Consider the following 23,579-nt stretch of genomic DNA (forward strand, 5'->3'; position numbering starts at 1 on the left):
TAAAAACCAAAGAATTGTGGAGCTCGAAATTTGAACGTCTTTGTGCTGATATAGAAATATTGGAGAAAAACAAATGTGAACTTAGTTCACAGCACAAGTGGTCTGCTTTGAAAGACCTGGAGAAGGAAGATATGTTGATTTTTAACACCTGGAATAGTATTCCTGACTCATATAATCAACTGAAAAAACTAGCGTTTGTTGTTCTTTCCTTATTCAGGTCTACGTATTTATGCGAACAATCATTTTCAAGCATGAACCTTATCAAGAGTAAAGTGAGAGGTCGTCTTATTGATGAGAACCTGGAATCATACCTAAAGTTAAAAACAATAACATACAAACCTGACTTACCCAAACTTTCCAAGGAGATGCAAGGCCATTGTTCACATTAGTGTTTGTCAGTCATTGTCATGATTTAATTTTATGGATATTGTAAGGTAAATTGTAAGGAAATTAATTTTATCAATAAATAATATTGTTATTAAGTATGATATCAAGTTTTATTCAACGTACCTATAGTTTAAGACTTAAAACTTTAAGTAAAGTTTATTAAGTTAATTTTAGGGAACGTTGTGGAGTGAAAGATGTAGCGTCGAGGATTGAGAAAGGTATGTTGAGATGGTTTGGACATATAGAGAGGATGAACGAAAGGAGATAGATGAAACAAGTATACAAGACGAGTGTGGATGGGAGAGTTGGAAGAGGTCGACCTCAGCGACCGTACCTCAATCAGATTGAGGACATTTTTAGCAAAGGCCAGCTTAGGAGTACCCTAATTAAGTTAATAACAATGTACCTACCTATATAGTTTAAGTTTTAAAAAATTTGGCTCTCAAAAGAAATTTCAATCATTGTACTGTTGATATTTGGCTCTGTTGACTAATGAGTTTGCCAACCACTGGGTTAGACCATTTAATTTTTTTACATTTAAGACTATTATTTGTAGGTACTTATTAATTGACATTTTATTCTTTTACCTATGTTCCTCTCCTCTCTCTCTCTCTCTCTCTCTCTCTCTCTCTCTCTCTCTCTCTCTCCTTAAAGCAAGCCCTTTAGCATTTCTTTCAATACTGGTTTGGTGGTAATGAACTTTAGATTTTTTGGTCTGGGAAGTTCTTTATTTCACCTTCAATTTAAATGATAGTCTTGTTGGATAAAGTAGTCTCGGTTGTTGGTCCTGGCTTTTCAACACATTGAATATTTCATGCCAATCTCTCCTGGTCTGAAGTGTTTTTGTTAAGAAATCAGCTGACAGCATTATGGGCACTCCCTTGTAGATAACTAACTGCTTTTCTCTTGTTGTTTTTAAGAGTCTCTCTCTTTGTCTTTAACTCTTGGCATTTTAATTATGATGTGTCTTGGTGTGGGCCTCTTTGGGTTCCTCTTGTTTGGGACTCTCTGAGCTTCCTGGACTTGTAAATCTATTTCTTTCACCAGGTAGGGAGAGTTTTCTGTAATTATTTCTTCAAATAGGTTTTCAATATCTTGCTCTCTCTCTTTTCTCTTTCTGGCACCCCCATATGTGAATGTTGGTATGCTTGAAGCTGTCCCAGAGACTCCTTACACTATCTTCATATTTTTGGATTCTTTTTTCTTTTTGCTTTTCTGATTGGGTGTGTGTTTTTTGTTATTGTTGTTTTGCTTAATCATATTCCAAATCACTGATTTGATTCTCAGCACCCTCTACTTTATTGTTGAATCCCTGTAAATTATCCTTTATTTCAGTTAGTGTATGCTTAATTTCTGACTAGTCCTTTTTCATATCTTTGATGTTCTCACTACAGTACTTGAAGTTCTCACTAAGATCCTTGAAAGTCTCACTATGTCTCTTGAAGATCTCATTAATATCCTTAAGCTACCTTATAACCATTGTTTTGAAATCTGTATCTAGTAGTTTGCTTGCTTCCCTTTCATTCAGTTATTTTTCTGGAGATTTCTTCTGTTCTTTCATTTGTGACATGTTTCTTTGTCTTCACATTTTGGCTGCTTCACTGTGTTTGTTTCTATGTATTAGGTAGAGCTGCTATGTCTCCTGGAATTGGTAGAGTGGCCTTGTATAGTAGGTGTCCTATAGGGCCCAGTGGCTCAGCTTCCCCAGTCACCTGAGCTGGGCACTCTAGGTGCACTCCTGTGTGAACAGTCTTGTTGTTATTGAGCCTTGATTGCTGTTAGTGTCACTGGGAGGAAATGACCTCCAGGTTAATTGGCTGTGAGGACCAGCTGCAACTACAGTGGAAAAGCTGCTGTGCAGTGGAAAAGCTGCTGTGCAGAGTACTTGCTTCAGTGGGGCTTTGGTGCTCACTGAGTCTTCTCGTTGAGTGTGTCACTTGTGGATGTGTAGAGTTGTACTCTGGTATGGTCTGAAGTTATCCACCGGGTGCACTGGCTCTGGGGCCTCCCAAGAGGTACAAAGTCAGCCACTGCCTGGGACCACCCAGCAGGAGCTACAGAGTGATCTGCAGATGGCTGCTACTTTTATTGGGTTTGGAAGGGCCTTGGCGAGGCCAAACTGTGAAGCAAGGCAGGCTGGTACTAGTGCTGGGTCTTGGGCCTCTTACTGATAGGTATGGGGCATGTTGGTGCCAGCTGCTGCTTGTTGGAGAGATTTTAGGAAAGTCTAAAGCCTGAGTTGGGACAGGCCATTCATATGGAAAAAACACTGCAAACAGCTTGGGTGGGACTGCAAACTGGATGAGTTGGGGTCTCAGGGAATCACCAGTGTGTAGCAAACAGTGTGAGCCAGGCTTATGGAGACTCAGATATGGCTGCCAGTCAGCTCTACGACAAGGGAGGTCTCAGCATAGGAACAATGACCCCTGTGAGCACCCCTGTCTGGGACAAAACCACCCCCAAGTTCTTACTTTAATGCCAGACAATCCAGTTCCTTTTTGTATAACCTTGGATTCCCCCCACCCCACCCAAAGCAGCTACCTCAGCACTGGTGCTCAGAGGGAATGAGTCCTGGTACGTCTGGGCACTGGCCCTTTAGGAGGAACTGCCTGGGTCTACAGCAGCTTCCAAATCACTCAGCCACAATCCCCACTAGTTTTTATAACTCGAAACTATGGTTATTTCTCTTCCCAGCTTTAGAATTCTAGGCTGGGGGTCTGGTGTGGGGCTGTGACCCCTTGCTTCTCACAATTGGCCTCTGCAGCAGAGATATCCCTCCGGATTGAGAAAAAAACACCACATATGAGTGTCAACCAGCCCATTCTCTGCCTCCGCCCCTCCTACTTGAAGAAAGTTTCAATGTACTTTCTTCTTTACTTCTCTAGTTGTAGGACTTCCATTCAGCCAGATTTCAGGTGGTTCTGAATGATGGTTGTTCTATATTTTAGCTGTAATTTTGATGAAGTTGAAAAGACTGCTAGTAGAAGCCCAAGGTAAATAAAGGCTTATTTTGAAAGAGTTTGTGAATATGGTTTCATCTCAGTGGGCTTAACAAGAATTACAGAAGATCCATGAAGTTTTTAAGAGAATTAAATAGGCAGAAATACCACATGTTTGAATTGGAAGGGGCGAAGTCAATATAAAATGACAAGCGGCCTTTGGATCATAAAGCTTCTGTAGGCAGGAAGCAAGCTAAGAAAACTATCCAGCAAAAAACAAGGGTTGCCTTTCACAAAAAAGAAAGAATGACCAAGAGCTCAGAGGCTGAAGCTGAGAGCTGAAGACTCATTTTTAGGCCTTGCGTTTTAGTCAAGGAACTTTCAACATTTGCCCTGATGGGTTTTACTATGGGTTGGAGGCTCCTTTGTGTCTTCAGTTTTCCTCTCTTTTGAATGGGGTGGGGGTGGTTTAGAGTAGTTACCCTATGCTTGTCCTGCCATTGTATGTTAAGTGTGTGTGCAGGTAACACATAACTTTTCTCTTTAGACCATAGGTGCTCAGATTGTGAGGAACTGTACTCAAGGAGCTCTACTCTAGGACACCAGAGGAGTCTCCTCCACACCGTAACCTGATGTAGGTAACGAAGATCCTGGACTTCAAGCTGATTAAAGAATGAGATTTTGGGGGAGTCTTTGGAAGGGATGAGTTTATTTCACATTTGCAATATAAATAAGTTGCAGCCAGAGAGTGGAAAGAAATAAGCCTGACATTCTTTGACATTCCCCTTTAAATGGATGGAGGCTAATTCTCCTCCCAGACGAAGTGAATTGCTTATAATAACAGAATCTGATAGACATGACAATGTGTGGTTTTGAGACTAGATAAAAATACTGCCATTTATACCTTGCTCTCTTGAGTTACTTACTTTGTTAAAAGCCAGAAACCACATTTCAAGGACCCCCAAGCAGCCCTCTAAGAGCAACTGACGTCTTCTGTCAACATCAAGCATCGACTTGGTAGCCAGGTAAGTAGGCCTCCTTGGAAGCAGATCTCCAGCCCCAGTCATACCTTCACATGACTGCGGCCCTACCTGACATATTGTCTGAAATCTCATGGGAGACTCTGACCCAGAACCGCACAACTAAGCAGCTTCTGATTTCCTGATCCTGAGAAACTGTGGTGTAATTAGTGTTTTTCATTTCTTTGAACCATTAACTTTTGGGGAAATTTGATATATGTGTATTGTTGATGAAGAAAATGAGTAATTATATTGGTGTAATTGATGTAAGAAAAAGGAGCCTAGCCCTAACCAGTTTGGCTCAGTGGATAGACTGTTGGCCTGTGGACTGAAGGGTCCCAGGCTCAATTCCGGTCTAGGGCATGTACCTTGGTTGCAGGCACATCCCCAGTAGGGAGTGTGCAGGAGGCAGCTGATCGATGTTTCTCTCTCATCGATGTTTCTAACTCTCTATCCCTCTCCTTTCCTCTCTGTAAAAAAATCAATAAAATATATTTTTTTAAAAGAAAAAGGAGCCTCTGGTATTGCATTGGTGAATGCAAATGACAATAATTGCAATGATGTATTGGCAATAATTGCAATGGTGCAGGCAGAGGAGGAAGAGAAGGAGGATGATGATGAAGAGGAGGAGGAGGAGTGCAAAAGTAAAGTTTCTTAATTCTGTTCACAGGAAAGACCTTGAAACATAAGTACCTTAAAACAGAGATTGTGGTTTCTATATAAACAAACAAACTAGATCTCCCTGAAGAAATGACTAGTTCTAGGTCTGGAGCAGAAAATGTTTAAGATGAATCTGGAACATCACATCAGAAAGTAAGGATGCAATAAATAGAATACTAGAAAGGAATTGAAAGCAATGTGAAGAGGCTCTCACTGGCTGAAGACAGGGCAATTGGAGCATGGTTAAGAATAACAACTGCTTGGCCAGCATGGCTCAGTGGTTGCATATCGACCTATGAACCAGAAGGTCATGGTTCCATTCTAGGTCAGGGCACATGCCCAGGTTGGGGGCTTGATCCCCAGTGTGGGGTGTGCAGGAGGCAGCCAATCCATGATTCTCTCTCATCATTGATGTTTCTATCTCTCTCTCCTTCTCACTTCCTCTCTGAAGTAAATAAAAAATACATATATTTTTAAAAAAGAATAACAACTGCGTGGGGGCCCTATCTAGAGTACACCTGATGTTCAAGGCCACTCTGAGTGTAGGAATCCTAATCAGTGTGTTTAAGGCTAATTTGCTATACACAGGTGCAAAGGCAAGGACGTAGCAATCTATACACTGTGCAGGTGTGCCTTTCCGTAGCCCAAATACTGAGGTCACTATTTGGCATAAAGCCTCTTTTGTCTAAGTTAGTATAAGGTATGTTGCTGACCAGCTGGTGCGCTGCTGGTACTATGTTTGTATAGCTCCTATGTTGGGAGCTGTGTTGTAGGGAAGTTGTATTACTGACCAGCTGGTGCTGGCTGTTTTTGCTAGGATGGTTTTTGTGTTTGCTACTGTATTAGCAAGGACTAGACTGCTTTGTCTGATGGCTACTTGGGCTACAATAAAGACTCTCTTATACATCTATGACTTCTTATGTCTTCTCTGTCCCTTACCCAGCATCCAAGGAGGTCCAGCCCCTGGCAGAGGGACTCCGACCCAACAGTTGCGTAGTGGAGCCGTATTCAAGGAATGAATATTCCAACAATTGGTGCAGCAAGTGGGGTCAAGGAGAAACTTACTCCCCAACAAACTGCAATGGATTAAAACACATCTAATATTAAATCCATTCATAATGGTACTAGAAAAACTAACTCATAATGGTACTAGAAAAACTAATTCGTCCACTTTGGATCATACTTGGCACTTAATTCATTATATTGATACTGGCAAATAAAGGGAATAAATTGGGCACTTATTCTACTTTTCTTCATGAACTCTACGTCGGTATGATTGGTATTGTGTACATCCTGGGAAGTCTACAACAGTGTTTACAAAGCATTCTTGCTAAAGTAACAAACATGAAGTCAGATCAAACTTCTAGATTTAGCTACCAATTTTTAGGAAACATAGGAGACAGGGGGACATGATAAATGACAACATGGAGATTCATTAGAAAAATCCAGGTTATAAGAAATTCTACAGGAAAAATGACCTGGTTCTTTAACAAATAAATACATTGGAAAGAGAGATGGGAGGATGGGGGAGAGAAGAGAGAAAGAGAAAGCGAGAGAGGAAAATCATGTTTCAAATAATTTTTATAGCATGCAAACATGTCCAGTGTATATTAAATTAGGAAAATAGGGATATATAATTGTATTTATAGCCCTGACCAGTGTGACTTAGTTGGTTGAGAAGATTCCCATGCACCAAAAGGTTTCCAGTTTGATCCCTGGTTTGAGATCATGTAGAAGGCAACTGATTGATGTTTCTCTCTCATATCAATGTTTCTCTATCTCTCTTCCTTCCTCTCTCTCTAAAATCAGTAAAAACATATTTTAAAAATTGTATTTATAACACAAATCCACCTTATTTTTAAAGAAACATACAGCATAAAAGAAAAAAATACAAAAATAATAACAATGTCTATTGATGGATAGCAGGATTATTGGTAATTTTAAAATATTTTGTATTTCCCAAACCTGTTTTAATATGCAAATATTACTTTTATATTCACTACATTATATCCCTTTTGGAATAAGAGTAAATAGATAAATTAGTAAAAATATGTCTATAGTCATGAAAAAGCAGGTTCTTTAAAAACTGTTGTTTTCACAGGTGGCCCTGTGCTTCTGTCCATTGACATTTTGTTTCCTACAAGAACACTGACCAATTTCTTTGGATTGTGATGTATTGGTGGGTCCCGTCTCTCTAGTAACAGGTATATATTTACTAAGGGTTCTACAAGAAAGACCAGAACCCAAAGGAATGACCCAGCCCTTATAACTCTGTGATGGGTAGAGAAATTCTGTTAACCCTCGTGCATCTGAATAATGAAGTCTGACTTCGGTGGGTGAAAACAGGAAAAGGAAACAGCCTCAACATAGCCCCGGCTGGGTACAGATGGTCCAAGGGCAACAAGTTTTTTCTGTAATGTTGCCAAGGCAACAGCAGCTGCTTCTGGCATTATAGAGGGGAGGGGGAGGGGGAACCAGTAGAAATAAAGAGGCAGAATGATTCCGTAAATATTTCCTAGGAAAATAGGAAAGAATACTAAAGTATCAGATATTGTCTGGGTGTACATACTCCCATAACACTTGGAGTGTCATCCATGAAAGGCAAATGGTATTTTTCATATTATATCTACCTAGAACCAAATAGGAGCTCAGGGCCTCGTGTCATATTGTCATTTCCCGTCCATGGCTCCAAACAGCCGTGGGGAGATCTTTCTGATAGCTTCAATCCCCGGAGTGTCTAAACATGGACACTTTCTGGTGACAGTTACTGCAGCACCTCACCCATTCACAAGGCTGAAAGATGCTTATGTTTGTCCTGGGCCTGGACTTGAGTCGGAGGATGAGAGGAAAGGGACAGAATTGGTCTTCCTCCTCCTCCTTCCCTCCCTGTGGCTCCAGCCTCCAGACCTTTTTATCTGCAAAGGAAGGTGATGAAGGGAGGGGAATGTGGCAGCGAGGAGGGAAGGGGAAGAGCAGGGAGTGTGCTAGAGATATTTGCGCTTAGGGGGCAGAGCCAACAGGCTACCTGCCCAGAAGGCAGCCTCTGTAGGACCACAGGGAGCCTGGGGAGAGCTAAGTCAGGGGCTGTTTAATCAGAGCTGGCGCCCAGCTCCACGTCTAACAGGGATGGAAAGGGATGGGAGCTGAAGATGAAGACAGCGATATGGAAATAACCAGTGGGAGATGTTAAGCATCCAAATCATTCTCAATCTGGAGAAACTGAGAGCTCCAACGCACTGACTCAGGGAAAGACCCCTTTCCTCATGGAACCTCTTTTCATGTGTTCAGAAGCTCAAACAGTTTCTGGGTAGTTTTCATCTGCTTAGAAGTAAAGAGAATTTAGAGCCTTGCTTGTCCCTAATTTGAATATATTTTTTTTCAAATGCCAAACCACTTTTACAACAAGGCCAGATGGCACAGAGGTCAAAGGCCTGAACTGGGGAGTCAGGCAAGTCAGGTGAACCCGGAGCTGAAGCCCAGGCTGACCACTTAGAGTTTCTCATCCTATTGAGCTGGAGCCACATCTGCAAGGCTAGAGGCAGGTAGCCAGTTGTCCCAGGCCTGAGCTCCTCCTCTGTCAAGGGGGGATGGGAGGGGGTTGCTAAAGCCAAGCTCGGAATGCTGGGTTGTGAATTTGGCAAGCACCTAGAACATGACTGGTATTTGAACATGTCTTTGAAAAATGGGAAAAATGGAATTCACCTGTGCTTGCTTCTTGGATTTGAAAATTACACCAGATAAGGTAGAAACAGAGAGGGTGGAGGGAGCAAAGAGAGAGAGGGGATTTATTTTAAGGAATTGACTCATATAATTATGGGGGCTGGTGAGTTCAAAATCTGGAGGGCAGGCCAGCAGGCTGGGGGCCTCCAGAGAGAGTTTATGCTACAGTTCAAGTCCATGGCAGTCTGGAGGCAGAATTTCCTCTCCCTCAGGGGATATTAGTCTTTTTCTATTATTGCCTCTAACTGATTAGATGAGGTCTACAATATGCAGGGTAATTTGCATCACTCAAGTCTGCTAATTTAAATGTTAAGCTGATCAAAAAAAAAATACTTTAATAGAAATATCTAGTACCATGGCCTAGCCAAGTACTGAGTACCGTGGCCTAGCCAAGTTGAAAGATACAATTAATCTTTACAGGGCCCCTTAGAGCAGTGCACAAACATTGGTCCTTCTTCACAAGTCCGTCACGGTGACCCCACGGAGTCACTCACACAGCCAATTGGTTTCCACTAATGCAGTTACTGGCACCACATCTGTCGAGTAGCTGGGACCAGATTTCAGTTTTGTTTTATTTGCGCTGCACCCTTCTATAGGAGAAAGTAAGAAAAAGCACAACCTAATTTGTCAAAAAAGCAATTTCTATCACAGATCCTGTGGTTAAAATGTCTTTATTCTAATTTTTTTCAATATTATGAGAAAGAGGAAAATATTTAAAGGGCACATTAGACTGAGGACCAGAGGTTCAGCATGCTACCCCGCCGTTTAGGCAAGTGTCCTAGCCTGCAGAGAAGTAGATCATCAGACCTGTGCAAACAACGGGGTGCAGAGGATGTGCTACAACGATCTGTGTGAAAGCGCAGAGGTATACATTATACTCGAATCTGGAAAAGGATTGAAAGCCGAAACCTTGTTGGGGTAATCTAACTTGCTTAGAAGAGCAATGCAGTGTAAACAGAAAGTGTCGCTGTTTTTTTAAATAGAAAGGAAGGAGTGAGAAAAACGGGCTGTCTATCTCTGAGGCTGACACCTTGCTCTTTTCTCTCTTTCTTTCTCTTGAGCAAAAATTCACTATGTCTTGACAGCCCATCTCAGTGAGTTCTCCCGTTTATGGCTGCCTGCCCATCTTCCTTTCTCTGGTGCACACACGTGGTACCGAGCTCTTTCTAGTGTGGTTGTCAGGGAAGGAGCATGTCCTGGAAGGGAGTCCAGGGCCAAAGATGATCACAGGATTTGAAAAGGTGCCTCTCTTGGGTTTGGGGAAGAGGCTTAGACACTGTTGCTAAAGGTGTAAATCAGTATAATGTCCTACAGTACAGTTTGGAAATGTATAACCAATGCCACAAAGCTGCATATGTACCTGGCAATTCCACTATAAAAAGTTTATCCTAACAAAGGTAAGTATGCAAAATGTAGGTGTAAGGATATTCATTAGGGTCTACTTTTAATAATGAAAAGTTGCAAGCAACCTGAATGTCCTAAAAGATGTACAGGATTGAATAAATTGTAGCCTGTTTTGAGACTAGAATATTATTATTATTACTAGAGGCCCGGTGCACGAAATTCGTGCACGGCGGGGGGTTGTCCCTCAGCCCAGCCTGTACCCTCTCCAATCTGGGACTCCTGGAGGGATGTCCGACTGCCCGTTTAGGCCCGATCCCGGTGGGATCGGGCCTAAACGGGCAGTCGGACATCCTCTCACAATCCAGGACTGCTGGCTCCCAACTGCTTGCCTGCCTGCCTTCCTGATTGCCCCTAACCGCTTCTGCCTGCCAGCCTGATCACCCCCTAACCACTCCGCTGCCAGCCTGGTTGATGCTTAACTGCTCCCCTGCCAGCCTGTTTGCCCCCAACTTCCCTCCTCTGCCAGCCTGGTCACCCCTAACTGCCCTCTCCTGCAGGGTTGATCACCTCCAACTGCCCTCCCTTGCAAGCCTGGTCCCTCTCAACTGCCCTCCCTTGCAGGCCGGGTGCCTCCCAACTGCCCTCTCCTGCTGGCCATCTTGTAGTGGCCATCTTGTGTCCACATGGGGGCAGGATCTTTGATCACATGGGGGCAGCTATATTGTGTGTTGCAGTGATGACCAATCTGTATATTACTCTTTTATTAGATAGGATAGAGGCCTGGTGCACGGGTGGGGGCCAGCTGGTTTGCCCTGAAGGGTGTCCCGGATCAGGGTGGGGTTCCCTTGGGGCGTGGAGCGGCCTGAGCGAGGAGCCTGTGATGGTTTGCAGGCCGGCCACGCCCCCTGGCAACCCAAGGGGAGGCCCTGGTATCTGGAATTTATTTTCCTTCTACAATTGAAACTTTGTAGCCTGGAGCGGAGCCAAGCCTGCTGCTCCCTCTGGGGTGGCAGCCATCTCTGTGGCAGTTAATTCACCTTCTACAATTGAAACTTTGTAGCCTTAAGTGGGTGAGCCCGGCCAGGGTGTGCTGAAAGCTTTGCTTCCCCTGTTGCCGCCGGCAACCCTGGCCTGCTTTCTCAAGCTCCATTCTGCCGCCATTTGTTTGAATTTGTTTACCTTCTATAATTGAAACTTTGTAGCTTGAGTGGAGGCTTAGGCCTGCAACGGCTATGGAAAGCTTGGCTTGCTCTGTTACCTGGGAAACCTTGCTCTCTGTGGCTGTAGCCATCTTGGATTGGGGTTAATTTGCATACTCGCCCTGATTGGCTGGTGGGCATGGCTTGGCTGGTGGGCGTGGCTTATGTAGCGGAGTGATGGTTAATTTGCATATTACCATTTTATTAGAGAGGATTATTAATCTTTATTGTTGAAAGTATTACAGATGCCCCCCTTTTTTCCCCATTGACCCCTTCTAGCCCCCACTCTCACCCCAGGCCTTGTCTACACTATTGTCTATGTCCATGGATTAGGCAAGATTTGGGTTGATCTCTTCCCACCCACCCATCCCCGCCTTCCCTCTGAGATTCGACAGACTGTTCCAAGCTTCTATGTCTTTGGATCTATTTTGTTCATCAGTTTACTTTGTTCATTAGATTCCACATATGAGTGAGATCATGCGACACTTATCTTTCTCTGATTGGCTTATTTCATTTAGCATAATATTCTCCAGGTCCCTTCACTCCGTCTCAAAGAGTAAGAGAGTCTTCTCTTTTGCTGCTGCATAATATTTCGTGGTGTAAATGTACCACAGCTTTTTTTTATCCACTCATCTACTGATGGGCACTTGGGCTGTTTCCAGATCTTAGCTATTGTAAATTGTGCTGCTATGAACATAGGGGTGCATACATCCTTTCTGATTGGTATTTCAGGTTTCTTAGTATATATTCCTAGACGTGGGATGACTGGGTCAAATGGCAGTTCCATTTTTAGTTTTTTAAGGAAACTCCATACTGTTTCCACAGTGGCTGCACCAGTCTGCATTCCCACCAGCAGTGCACGAGGGTTGCCTTTTCTCCACATCCTCGCCAGCACTTGTTTGTTGATTTGTTGATGGTAGCCATTCTGACAGGTGTGAGGTGATACCTCATTGTCATTTTAATTTGCTAGAACATTATCTAACCATTAAAAATAATGTATGTGTGTGTATGTACAAATAAATATATAAAAATAATCATGATATATTAAGGGGAAAAGTAGGTTACAAAATATTAAATATAGCATTAATTCCATTAAAAAATAAGCACATATTAGTGAAATATTTTCTTAGTCTGGTTTGGTCTCTATAATAGCATACTATAGACAAGGTGGTTTCTAAACAACAGAAATGTATTTCTCACTAAAGGCCCTGTGCACTAATTCGTGCACCAGTAGGGTCCCTTGGCCTGGCCTGTGGGATCAGGCCAAAACCGGCTCTCCGACATCCCCTGAGGCATCCCGGATTGTAAGAGGGTGTAGGCCAGGTCAAGGGACCCCACCTGTGCACAATCAGGGTGGGGAGGAACTGTGGGATGGCTCCAGGGCATGTCCAGCCCTTCTTGCTCAGTCCTGATCCTCCAGGCCTCAGCAGCAATCTAACCTACCAGTCGGAGTGTCTGCCCCCTGGTGGTCAGTGCACGTCATAGCAACTGGTCGACTGTCTGCCCCCTGGTGATCAGTGCATGTTATAGCAAGTGGTTGAGCAGCCTTAGCATATCATTAGCATATTATGCTTTGATTGGTTGAACAGATGACCAGATAACCAGACACTTAGCATACTAAGCTTTTATTATAGAGGATAGTTCTGGAGGCTGAAAAGTCCAAGATCAAGGTGTGGGCACATTGGTGTCTGGTGAGGACCTACTTCCTGATTCAGAGATGGCAGTTTTTTCACTGTCTCCTGGAGCCTCTTTTATGGCACGAATCCATTCATGAGAGCAGGGCTCAATCACCTCCTAAAGACCTCACCTCCAAATACCATCATATTAAAGGTTAATTAACATACGACTTTGAGTGGGTGTTGGGGGACACAAATATTCAATCTCTAGCAATGCATATACACCAAAATATTTACAATGATTTTCTCTGGGCAGGAAAATTTTGGTTGATTGTTTTATCTCTTGTTACTTACCTGTGTTTTATATTTTTCTACATTGAGCATAAGATTACCTTTATAATTTTAAAAATAAGGAGAAAAATACCTTTCTCAGTTATTATTTGTTATTTTATAATCTTCCCAACTTTGATTAGAAGGGTGGGTGCTGTGTATTCTTGAGGCCCATCAGGACATCTGGGGAGAAAAATTGTTCCCAGCATTATCTCTGTTATTTTCTCTCTCCACTGGTATTTTAACATCAATGTTGATCATAACTGCTGCGATTGATTTTCTCTCTCCTGTAAAAAAGAAAATCCTAGCAGATGTCAACAGTAGATAGCTCTTTCTGAAGATTCTAGATCATGAACCAGAGCAAGGTAAAGCAGACATTTAGTTCCATAAGAGGCCCTGGGCCCCAGATTATCATAAAGACTGTATCTCTTTGAGGTTTGTCAACCTAAATTCATCAAGAAGGTTCTGGGGTTAATGGTGAAAACCAGAATCAGTAATATAAACAAAAGCAGCACTGAGAAACCTGACAGGTGTGTGTGTGTGTGTGTGTGTGTGTGTGTGTGTGTGTGTGTGTGTGTTTCCGTGAGTAGGGTTATTTTTCTTCCTCTTGGCAGACCATGAGATCTGTTATTTTTAGTGAATGTAATGGCAGGGCTTGAAATGATGCTATTTCTTGATAATGCTGAGATGTTTCACCCTGAGTGCTCATAGTGCAGATAACAGCCAGCACTTTTCAGATTGGATACTGCAGAAATGTCAGCATCTAATGGTGTAGTCTCTTCTCTTGGACTGCTGACCTATAATCAGAGACTTAGTCTCCTGGCTGCACAAATGTTAAAACCATGTGAGGAAGTCAGTCTCAGGCTTCTAGATCCTGAAACACAAAGTAGAAGGCCAAAGAGCCAGCAAATAGTCACGATGTGGGGAGAAGGACTGAGGGTAGGAAGGCCACCATGCTGCCCCTATGTTTGCAACATCAGATCGTCTTTAGGAGGCTAGGTGGCTGGCATTCTGACTGAGTTTTTCCCTCTCCCCATGCTCATGCAACAATGGAGATGTAGGTCCTTCTCTTGCCACAGCTCTGCCACCTTGGAGCACTGCTGGTCTTTACCTGCAACTCTCTCGGGGCATTTACCTTATCCTGCTTGTGTGGTAGTAATACACAAACACTTCTTAGGCTCTTACTAGGTTGCAAGCTCCCTGAGGGCACTGACAGTTTCCCCATTGGCTTGGCATTGACAATATACAGTACTTAGCAGATGTTCAGTAAAAAAAAAAAAAAAAAAAAAAAATCATTGAATGAGGGAATGAATGAATAGCAAGCACTAGTGACAGAGAGAACAAGTTCTCTTTAAGAAAAACAAAAGCCAATTTTTTAAGCTCCTAATGGTTCAATGGATGCATGTGATTTTCCGTTCTCCAGAAAGGAGCTGGCTCTGATATCCCTGACATCACCACTTTGATGCTCTCTTACTCTTCTCTTGCCAGCAGAAAAAGTGAACTTAGCCATGAAATCTGAAGGGCTCATTATTCAAGTTGCTGCTCTCCATCTGGGACGCTGCCTACTCAATTTCTCTTTGCACTCCACTATTAACAAGCTGTCTGATGGTGAAACAGGCTTAGTCTTTCCATTTACAATCTATTAAATGGGTCAGTCCATGGGTATTTATTATTTAACTATTAGGTACACAACACTGAGAAGTACAGTACTCATATTTATAGACTTTTTGGATTGAATGGGAAAGTAAAGTGGTTTTTCATAGATTACAAGGACTAGTATAGATCATTTAATCCATCCCTTTTATACAAGAGAGTGAACCAAACCATTCCAAGGCCACATTATCATCCTCTTCCTCCTCCTCTCCCTTCTCCTCCTCCTTCTCCTCCTCCTCCTCCAATCATCAGCCACAACCTCTACCAAACACCCTGTATACAGGACACTGTGCCAAGTGTGTAAAATGAACACAAGAGAACTGTTAGGTCAATATATGCACATCCACAGAACTGTTTTTTCATGATTTAGTTTTACATAGTAGACTGGAACAGAGGTTATAGCTTCCATTTCTAATGTTATCCTAGTATTTTTTGACTCCTTTGAAGGACAGGCTAACAATATTAATGGAATATACAACAGTTTGCTGGCCCCATGCCCCTTTCCCTCTCCCAGGCTCCAAAGGGGCCTGGCCAGGGGCAAGCTCTGAGTGTTTTTACTAAAGGTGGCAATGGTGTCCCTGATGGAAGTTCCTGAGAGAGGGAGCTACCCCTCTAATTAGGTAGCACGCCTTCCTTGAGTTTTGGCAAAAAGTATAAACTACGCATTTCATCATACACACCGGCCATTTCTTCCCTAGTCATGCCCATAAGTCTCTTCCCTGAAGGAACTACTTTCCCTTACTTCAGACGTAAATGGAGCCTCAGACATGCTCCAAATCAGTGGGCCAAACCTGCCAGGAATCATAAAGAAAAAAAATATTTCTAGGAGTGAATTATATATGGCAATGAATTCATACACTCGGTGTAGCTCCTCATTTCCTTCCATTATGTTAATTCTTGCAACTCAATAACCTAATTCCCTGCCCCCCACCACACACATTTTTTTTACCCCCTGGGAAAGAAGCTGATTGATGCTGAAATCAGGAGCCATCCAATTTTGTGATCATCTAAGTACTCCAGGCAATTGCCCAGCAGCTGCCAGTGGCTGTCTTAAGCCCACACTCAAACCACCACGTTTCAGCGGGCTCATTTAGAGCTGCAAGCAGGTCGGTGGTGTGTATGAGGTGTGTGCATTCGGGAGTGTGTTTGTTTGCGGCCGCATGTCCTGGACAAATGCCAAGGTGAGGAAATCTGTAGAGCGTTGTCCTAATAATTCCTCTTTGGTCTGTCTCACCCTGCCTTTGTGTCGCTCAGGGAGGCGCTGCTCCAGCCTGTTGGCATTGCTCCCTCACACAGTCCCGATTCAATGCTTATTTATTATTCAATTATTAGAGTTATTGGTTGTGCTCATGCCTTCTTACCCTCAGGGCACATTTACAAATAGGGTAGGAAAACTCTACAGCAGCTTAATTTCTGTTATTATCCAGAAGTGCATACTTAGTGTGAAACATGGCCTTTGTTTCATAAAGCTCTTACGGCACATTTATCTTCTCAAACCTGGTTTTCTTTTTAGAGGCTACCGAAAAATGTCCACGTATGTCTTCTATATAAAGTAGGTTAGTAGTAAGGGACTGGGCTAGCAGCCAGGAGCCCCAGCTGTTGGGGAAAGGGCCCCTTGGGGAAAACCTGACCCCTGCACGGTGAGACTTGGCTCCTGATTATGTCAACATTTGCTTAACAGACGCTTTCTCTTCCGCTCTGGTCTTTCTCAGACGCTTGCTTTCTCTCTCCACTTTGTGGACAAACACATGTGCACACAAGCAGATGCACACAGACACACACCCAGAGCTGCAATATGGTAGCCGCCTGTCTATACCATAAAGAAGCATCGACCATTTCCTGGGGGCAAAGGGGAGACAACTCATGTCACCTCAGTAGAGCCTTCTTTGTGGACTCTTTCAGAGGCTCGAAGGGTCCTCGTGTCCGGCGCTGCTGCTTCCCCTGATGGGAAAGGGGGGCCTGGGATGTACGCAGCAACTGCACCTGGGGACGGTCTTGTCCTGTGCACAGAGGAGACAAAGGTTAGAGCGCCCATCCTGTGGCAGAACAACCCTCCTCCCTACCTGGGAATGAAAAGGGACCTGGGAACCTAAGTTTTATTTTTCTGGCTATAAAATTTCATTGATTGTAGATAAAACCCCACAGAGGAATGCAAGCGTTCTGTCATTTATTCTTTTTCATTTCTCTGGTTGCCCTTGTTCTACAACAATCCCAACCCCTATAATTAGGTGGGACTCCGGCTGTCCCGGTATCGCTGCTGAGACCACCTGGAGCCCAAATGATTTCTTAGTCTCCTGGCAGCTCACGCCAAAGTTCTGACTGCCAGCCAGGTGTTGTCAGAAGCTCTGCTCTACCTTCTGGAGGTCCAGTGTGGGAACAGGGCAGCAGTTAGCTCTGACCTCTCTCGGAGGTGACACCTGGATGCTCCGTCTACTTTTTTTTCTAGGATTGAATGGAGTGAGTCCCAAAGTTCTCAAAGCAGCCAGAGTCTGCCCTCCTCTGGTCACTCTCTTGGACCAGCCCAAGGGAGAGGCCATCTGAAGTCCCCATATGGGTGTTTGCTAAGTGGGCTGGGGACCCTGGAGGGAGCGTCCCATAAGCTTCCGCTCTGGCCTGTCTGGGAGTCACCATTTGCTGAACTTGGGTGCCTACCGGAAAGACAGAGGGCGGCACAGAGACCTGGTCTCCTCAGTGCAAATGTGTGATTCACACGGGTGGGAATTTCTTCCTGCATCACGCTCAACTTTACAAGCGGCACTAATGCCTGAGGCCCTGGAGAGGAAGGGTCTAAGTCAGTGGTTGGCAAACTCATTAGTCAACAGAGCCACATATCAACAGTACAACGATTGAAATTGCTTTTGAGAGCCAAATTTTTTAAACTTAAACTTCTTCTAACGCCACTTCTTCAAAATAGACTCCCCCAGGCCGTGGTATTTTGTGGAAGAGCCACACTCAAGGGGCCAAAGAGCCGCATGTGGCTTGCAAGCCGCAGTTTGCCGACCACGTGTCTAAGTAATTTAGACACCAAAGGAGTGTTCTCTGGCTGTCTATTGATTGTTTCTGCTGCCTCTCTGTAATCTGGCCAGTGACAAGGCGCTCCCTCCATGCAGATTGCCCACAACGGGGCAGCCCCTGAGCAAATTACTCTTCCATGGGGTACTCTGTTCCAGCTCCATTTTCATCTCAGCACTCCTCCCCCTACAATTCTCACTCCCTGCTGCCCTGAATAGTTCCCATTGCATCTTCTTCTTCTTTTTTTTTAAATTTATCTTTATTGTTGACCTCCTCCACCCCACACCCCGCCCCCCGAGGCCTTCACCACACTGTTGCCTGTGTCCATAGGTTATGCATATAAATTCTTTGGTTAATCTCTCTCCACCCACCCACTCACCCACCCACCCCTGCCTTCTGGTTTTTCTCTTGGAAACACTTATTTCACCCCCGAAACGCAGCTCCCAAACGCTTGCATCTGGCCTTCCTCTTGGTGCCTGATTCTACAGTACAATACCCAGCAATCACTTATTGATCATGCTTCCTGGAGGAAAACTCTGCCGTTGAAATGCAAATGGCTTCTCAAACGTGGTTAATCCCTTCCAAGAATAAGGGCTCTCTCTGCCTTATTGGGCTTTGCCAAATATTTCAAATAGCCCCTCTGATCTAGGCAGGGCGGAGTCAGCACTCTTAAACTATAGGTCACGATCCATCGGTGGGTTCTGAAATCAGTTTAGTAGTTAACAACTGTATTTAAAAGCTAGAATCGAACCAAATAGAATAGAATAAACATACAAGTGCATCTCATGTAATAAAGGTGAAATTTTCTTTTAGTGTATACACACACACACACACACACACACACATAAATGTGCGTGCTGGGGTGGGGCATAAAATGTACTTTTGCTTATTTTTTAACCTTTATTTTTATTGTGAAATAATTTAAACTCCCAGAAGCATATATACAATTCATATATTTCAAAGACTAATAAAGCCCAAACCTGAATTCCCACGACTACAGTGGACAACAGAGCTCATACCTTAGAAACCATCTGTGAGACCTGCCTCACCTCATTATCTTCCTCCCTCGAGAGGCAACCACTCTCCTGACTTTTATGATTATCACCTCTTGTTTTCTATAACTCCATCCAACCCCCCTCCCCCAATATATATCAGGAAAGTAGAGCTTAGTTTGGCCTGCTTTTGAGCTCTTTATAACAGTTCTTCCAGGATTTGCTTCTTTCACTCAGGCTATTCCTCTCCAGTGTTGTGTTTGTGAGATTTATTCCTGTTGGGTGTACAGCTGTGGTTCATTCATTTTCAATGCTGTGTGACTTTCTTTCTCTGACCCCAGCACAGTATCTGAACTGCCCCAGGGCTGGGGGGATGGGGATGGTTCCAGTTAGGTGTTTATAAACAGTGCTGCCACAAACCTTCTCCCCCATTTCCTTGGCATGCCTGCCAAGGAGTTTCTCAGAACACTCATGGGAAGGATGTTGGGTTCGAGGTTGTTCCTTCACATTCAGCCTGATGAGATGGAGCCCAATGCTTGCACCCATTTCCTCCACCCCACATGTGATTTTGTTCAAATGTATTTTTGATTGTGGGTTGTAACTGAAAAAGTTGGAAAATACTAGTCTAAAGACTCCTAAGATAAGAATGGTATTGCCTGGCTGGTGTGGCTCGGTGGTTGAGCGGTAACCTACAAGGTAACGTTCAATTCCTGGTCAGGGCACATGCCCAAGTTGCAGGCTCAATCCCCAGTAGGGAGCATGCAGGAGGCAGCCAATCAATGATTCTCTCTCATCATTGATGTTTTTATCTCTCTCCCTCTCCCTTCCTCTCTGAATCAATAAAAAAAAATTTTAAAAAAGATGGTACTTTTATTGCCATGTGTGTGTAAAAGTGTGTGTGTGTGTGTGTGTGTGTGTGTGAGTGTGTGTGAGTGTGTGTGGGGGGGTGGGGCTGGGGGTGGGGGGCTCCAAGCAACCTGGAGCAGGAGAAAGGATGAAAGGATGTTCACATTTGTTGAGCACTTGTTATCTGCCATGCACAGAGCTCAGTGCTTTCTGCATTACATGTACTAGTATTGTCTCCTGAATCTTCACATTAGCCTTATGAGATGTGATTACTCCCACTTAATGATGAGGTGAAGGTCAGAGAAAATAACAACACACCTAGAGTTCTATAGCAAGCAACATGCTGAAGTTGAATTTGAAGCGGACCTGTGTGTCCGAGAAGCCTGACCATTCTTTCCCCCTTCAGGTGTTCTTCCTCGTGCCCCTGCATCCCCAGGCTGTGCTCCTCTGCCTCCTTGGCACGTGGCCTTGGCCCACGCTGCACTGACATCACTGTGAGGGAGGCACAATTCATTCCAGGACCACGCCTTCTGGACAGTGCCCTTTGCCTCCTTCTGGGCAGTTCCTTGCCTCCCACCCAGGCTCCAGATGCTTGGACCTTCACAGCCTTCCACCCCTGACCATGCTTAGATGTCTCTTCCCACTCATTGACTTCGCCTTGTCTCTCACAGTCTCTCACTCTTTAGAGCCCTGATGCAGAGTTCAAAAGACAGGTGTGCATGGTACTGCCCCAATTACATATCACATATTACTAGTATATGTGTATTTTATTATATATTATATACTGCGATTTGATTTAAGGAATTGGCTTACATGATGTGGAGGCTGACAAGTCCAAAACCTGCAGAGTAGGACAGTGGGCTAGAAACTCAGGCAGGATTTCTGTCACCATCTTGAGTCAGAATTCCTTGATCTCCGGGAAACCTGGTTTTGCTCTGAAGGCTTTCAAATGATTGGATGAGGCTATGATGGAATAAACTGTATTCTCTCAAAATGCATATGTTGATGTCCTAACCCCCAGGCTGACTGTTTATGGAGATAGGATCTCTGAGGTAAAATGAAGTCACCAGGTAGGGCCCTAATGCAACTGGAGGAAGTGACACCAGGGAGGGTACACAGAGAAAAGGCCAGGGAAGGACAGGAGAAGGCATCTACCTGCAGGCCAAGGAGAGAAGCCTCAGGAGGAGCCAAACCTGTTGGTGCCTTAACCTTGGACTTCCCAGCCTCCGCAGGTGTAGGGAATACATTTCTGCTGTTGAAGCCGCCCCGTCTGTGAGATTTTGTTACGGCAGCCCTAGCAGACTAATACAGAGGCACACACACAACCAAGGGTAATCGCCTTTAATTAAAGTCAGCTGGTGGCAGGCGTTAATTACATCTCTACTGGTGTTTGACCAACAGCAGGGCACCATAGCCTAGCCTGCATCATTAAACATGTGAACTTGAGTAGAAAATGCAGGAGCCTTCACACCAAGATAAAGTCCTTCACTAGGTTCCCTTGACTTCCTGTCAGGTTTTCCCACCAAATGAGGTTTTGGAGCTTGGGCATGGAGGGTAGAGATAAAAGGTGACCGAGGATTAATTTCACTTCACAGTTTTGATTCTGGTCAGACCTGCTTGTATTGATAAAGCAAAGCGCTACTATCTATTCCTAATAGTGACAACAATGGCTGTAGCAGAGTGCTACCCCCCCCCCCCCCCCCCGCAGTGTCTCCCTATTAATGATCAAACACAGGCAGTAAGCCTCACCCAGCTCTCAGAGCCCCCAGGACGCGGCCTCCACGAGGTTTCCCGGCAGCACCGTATTTCCTTGCTGCTTCCCAGCCCCTGTGCTCCACCTGAACTAAAGCCCTCTGTCCCCGGGGCGGCTGTGGTCCCTTCTCCGGAGGTTCCTGAATGGATGGAGCTTGCGGGTTGATGGAAGCGGAGGGCTCTGGATGAGAAGCAACCTTCTTTGGAGGGATCTGTGGCCCCTGCAATGGGTGCCTGGGTAGCATGGGAAGGCAAACGCCCTCAAATGTCCTCCAGCCCTGACAAAATCCAACTGCATCAGTGACACAGTTGTTTAATGACTGCAATTCCATGCAGATGAAATTACATAGACATTGAGATGGAAACCCAAATGCTAAGCTGTAAAGGTAGCCCGTGCTGTGTGTGCCTAAGATGCTAGTTCAAGGGGATTTGAAAAGAGGTTTGTGATCTTAGGGATTTAATAGCTTCTCGTTCTCTCATAGGCTTTTTGAAATTTATGGCACCTTTTCTCTTTACAGAGTTTATCTGGGTTAAGAATGTAATCATTGTGAGTAACAAAAAAGGAAAAAAAACACACACCTAAATGGATTTATTTATTAGTCTAATGGACTAATTGTATTATTTTTTAACTAATAAAATCAAATCAAGAAATCACCTAAAACGTTTAAAATAAATTGTGGCAAAATACACGTAACATGAAATTTACCATCTTAATTTAAGCACTTCTAAGTGTATAGTGCAGTGGCATTGAGTACATTATACTGTAGTGCTATTGGGGATGCTTTTGCACTTGCTCCTACCCCTGCCCGCAGCAGGCTAGACTCACTAGAAGTGGTCATAGCAAGATTTTATCGACTAATTGATATTTCTGTTTGTCCCGTTCTAACTCTCTTGGGATATTGTGCCTTTATCCTGTCAGAGTCTCTCCTCCATTTGAACAGTGACTACCATCAAACTCTTTAACTTTAGCCAAACATCCACAGACATATAAAGAAAAAAAAAAGTTATGAGGGGAAGGAACCAGCGTTTATTGGATAGCTCTGTGCTCTTTTTGTGCTAAGCTATTTATGATGTCATTCCATTTACTGTTTACAAGTAGCCTCCACCATACTGTCTCTGTTTAGCAGATTAGGAAATTGTGGCCCAGAGAGGTTAAGTAACAAGGTCACACAGCTGGGATTCAGCTCCATGTTCAAATGAATCAAAATCCATTAAGATACATTGCCCAAGAGGAAGAGAACCTGAATGGCAGGAAGATTTGGGGGGAAGATGGAGAGGGTAAACGAGTGTGAGAGTGATAAAAGACAATGCTGGTCTCCCTTTTCGGGAGGTATCAACCCCATTGACTTCTGATCTTAAGGGCACTTACAGGGTTTTAGCTGGCTAGGCCTCTTTCGTGGGGAGAGACCTCCCAGGCCTGCCCTCCCCTTGGGCGTCTGATTACAGACGTTACAGATTACTTTCATCACTTGCATTCTGCTGCTCAAAGGGTCACTCAGAGCTGCTGGCAGAGTTTCTAACTCTGGCAAATTAAAATGCCAACTATTTGTCAAGATAGATTTTCTTAACCAACTCTCTCCAAGTGTTGGAATGTCTCTGTCTAGTTGAAAATGCCCCTGGAGAGTTACCATGGCAACCCTGATCATAGACAGGCGGGATAAAATCCTTAAAAGAGACTTCCAAATTGGTGTGGCCACTTTCAGCCACAGGCTGACACTGGGTTTTGCTTTGTGTGCCTATCTGATGACTCTGGCCTAGGCGATGAAAGTTCAGCAAGAAAACTCAAAGGCAGCAAAGATGTAATGAGGTGTCTCTCCCAGTCTCAGATGTAGTTTTGTGTTTGTTTTTTGTTGTTGTTGTTGTTTTTATCAGGCTGTGCTTGTTTTCCTCTGTCCTTCCTCCATCTTCTGGGCTCAAGGTCAAACACTTAAAAGCAGATTTATTTCTTATAGAAAAGTCCTTGACATGAAAGTTAGGGAAGAGGTAACTGGCTCAATAAAGGGAAATAAAAGAAGACAGAACATTTCAAAGTGTGAAAACTGGAATTGGGTTTTGATAAAGGATTAAGATAATATTCAAGAGGTCTCAATGATTGCGTGTGTTTTTCTTT

This window comes from Cnephaeus nilssonii (genome assembly GCF_951640355.1).
Source record: "Cnephaeus nilssonii genome assembly, chromosome: 8".
Taxonomy (NCBI): Eukaryota; Metazoa; Chordata; class Mammalia; order Chiroptera; family Vespertilionidae; genus Cnephaeus; species Cnephaeus nilssonii.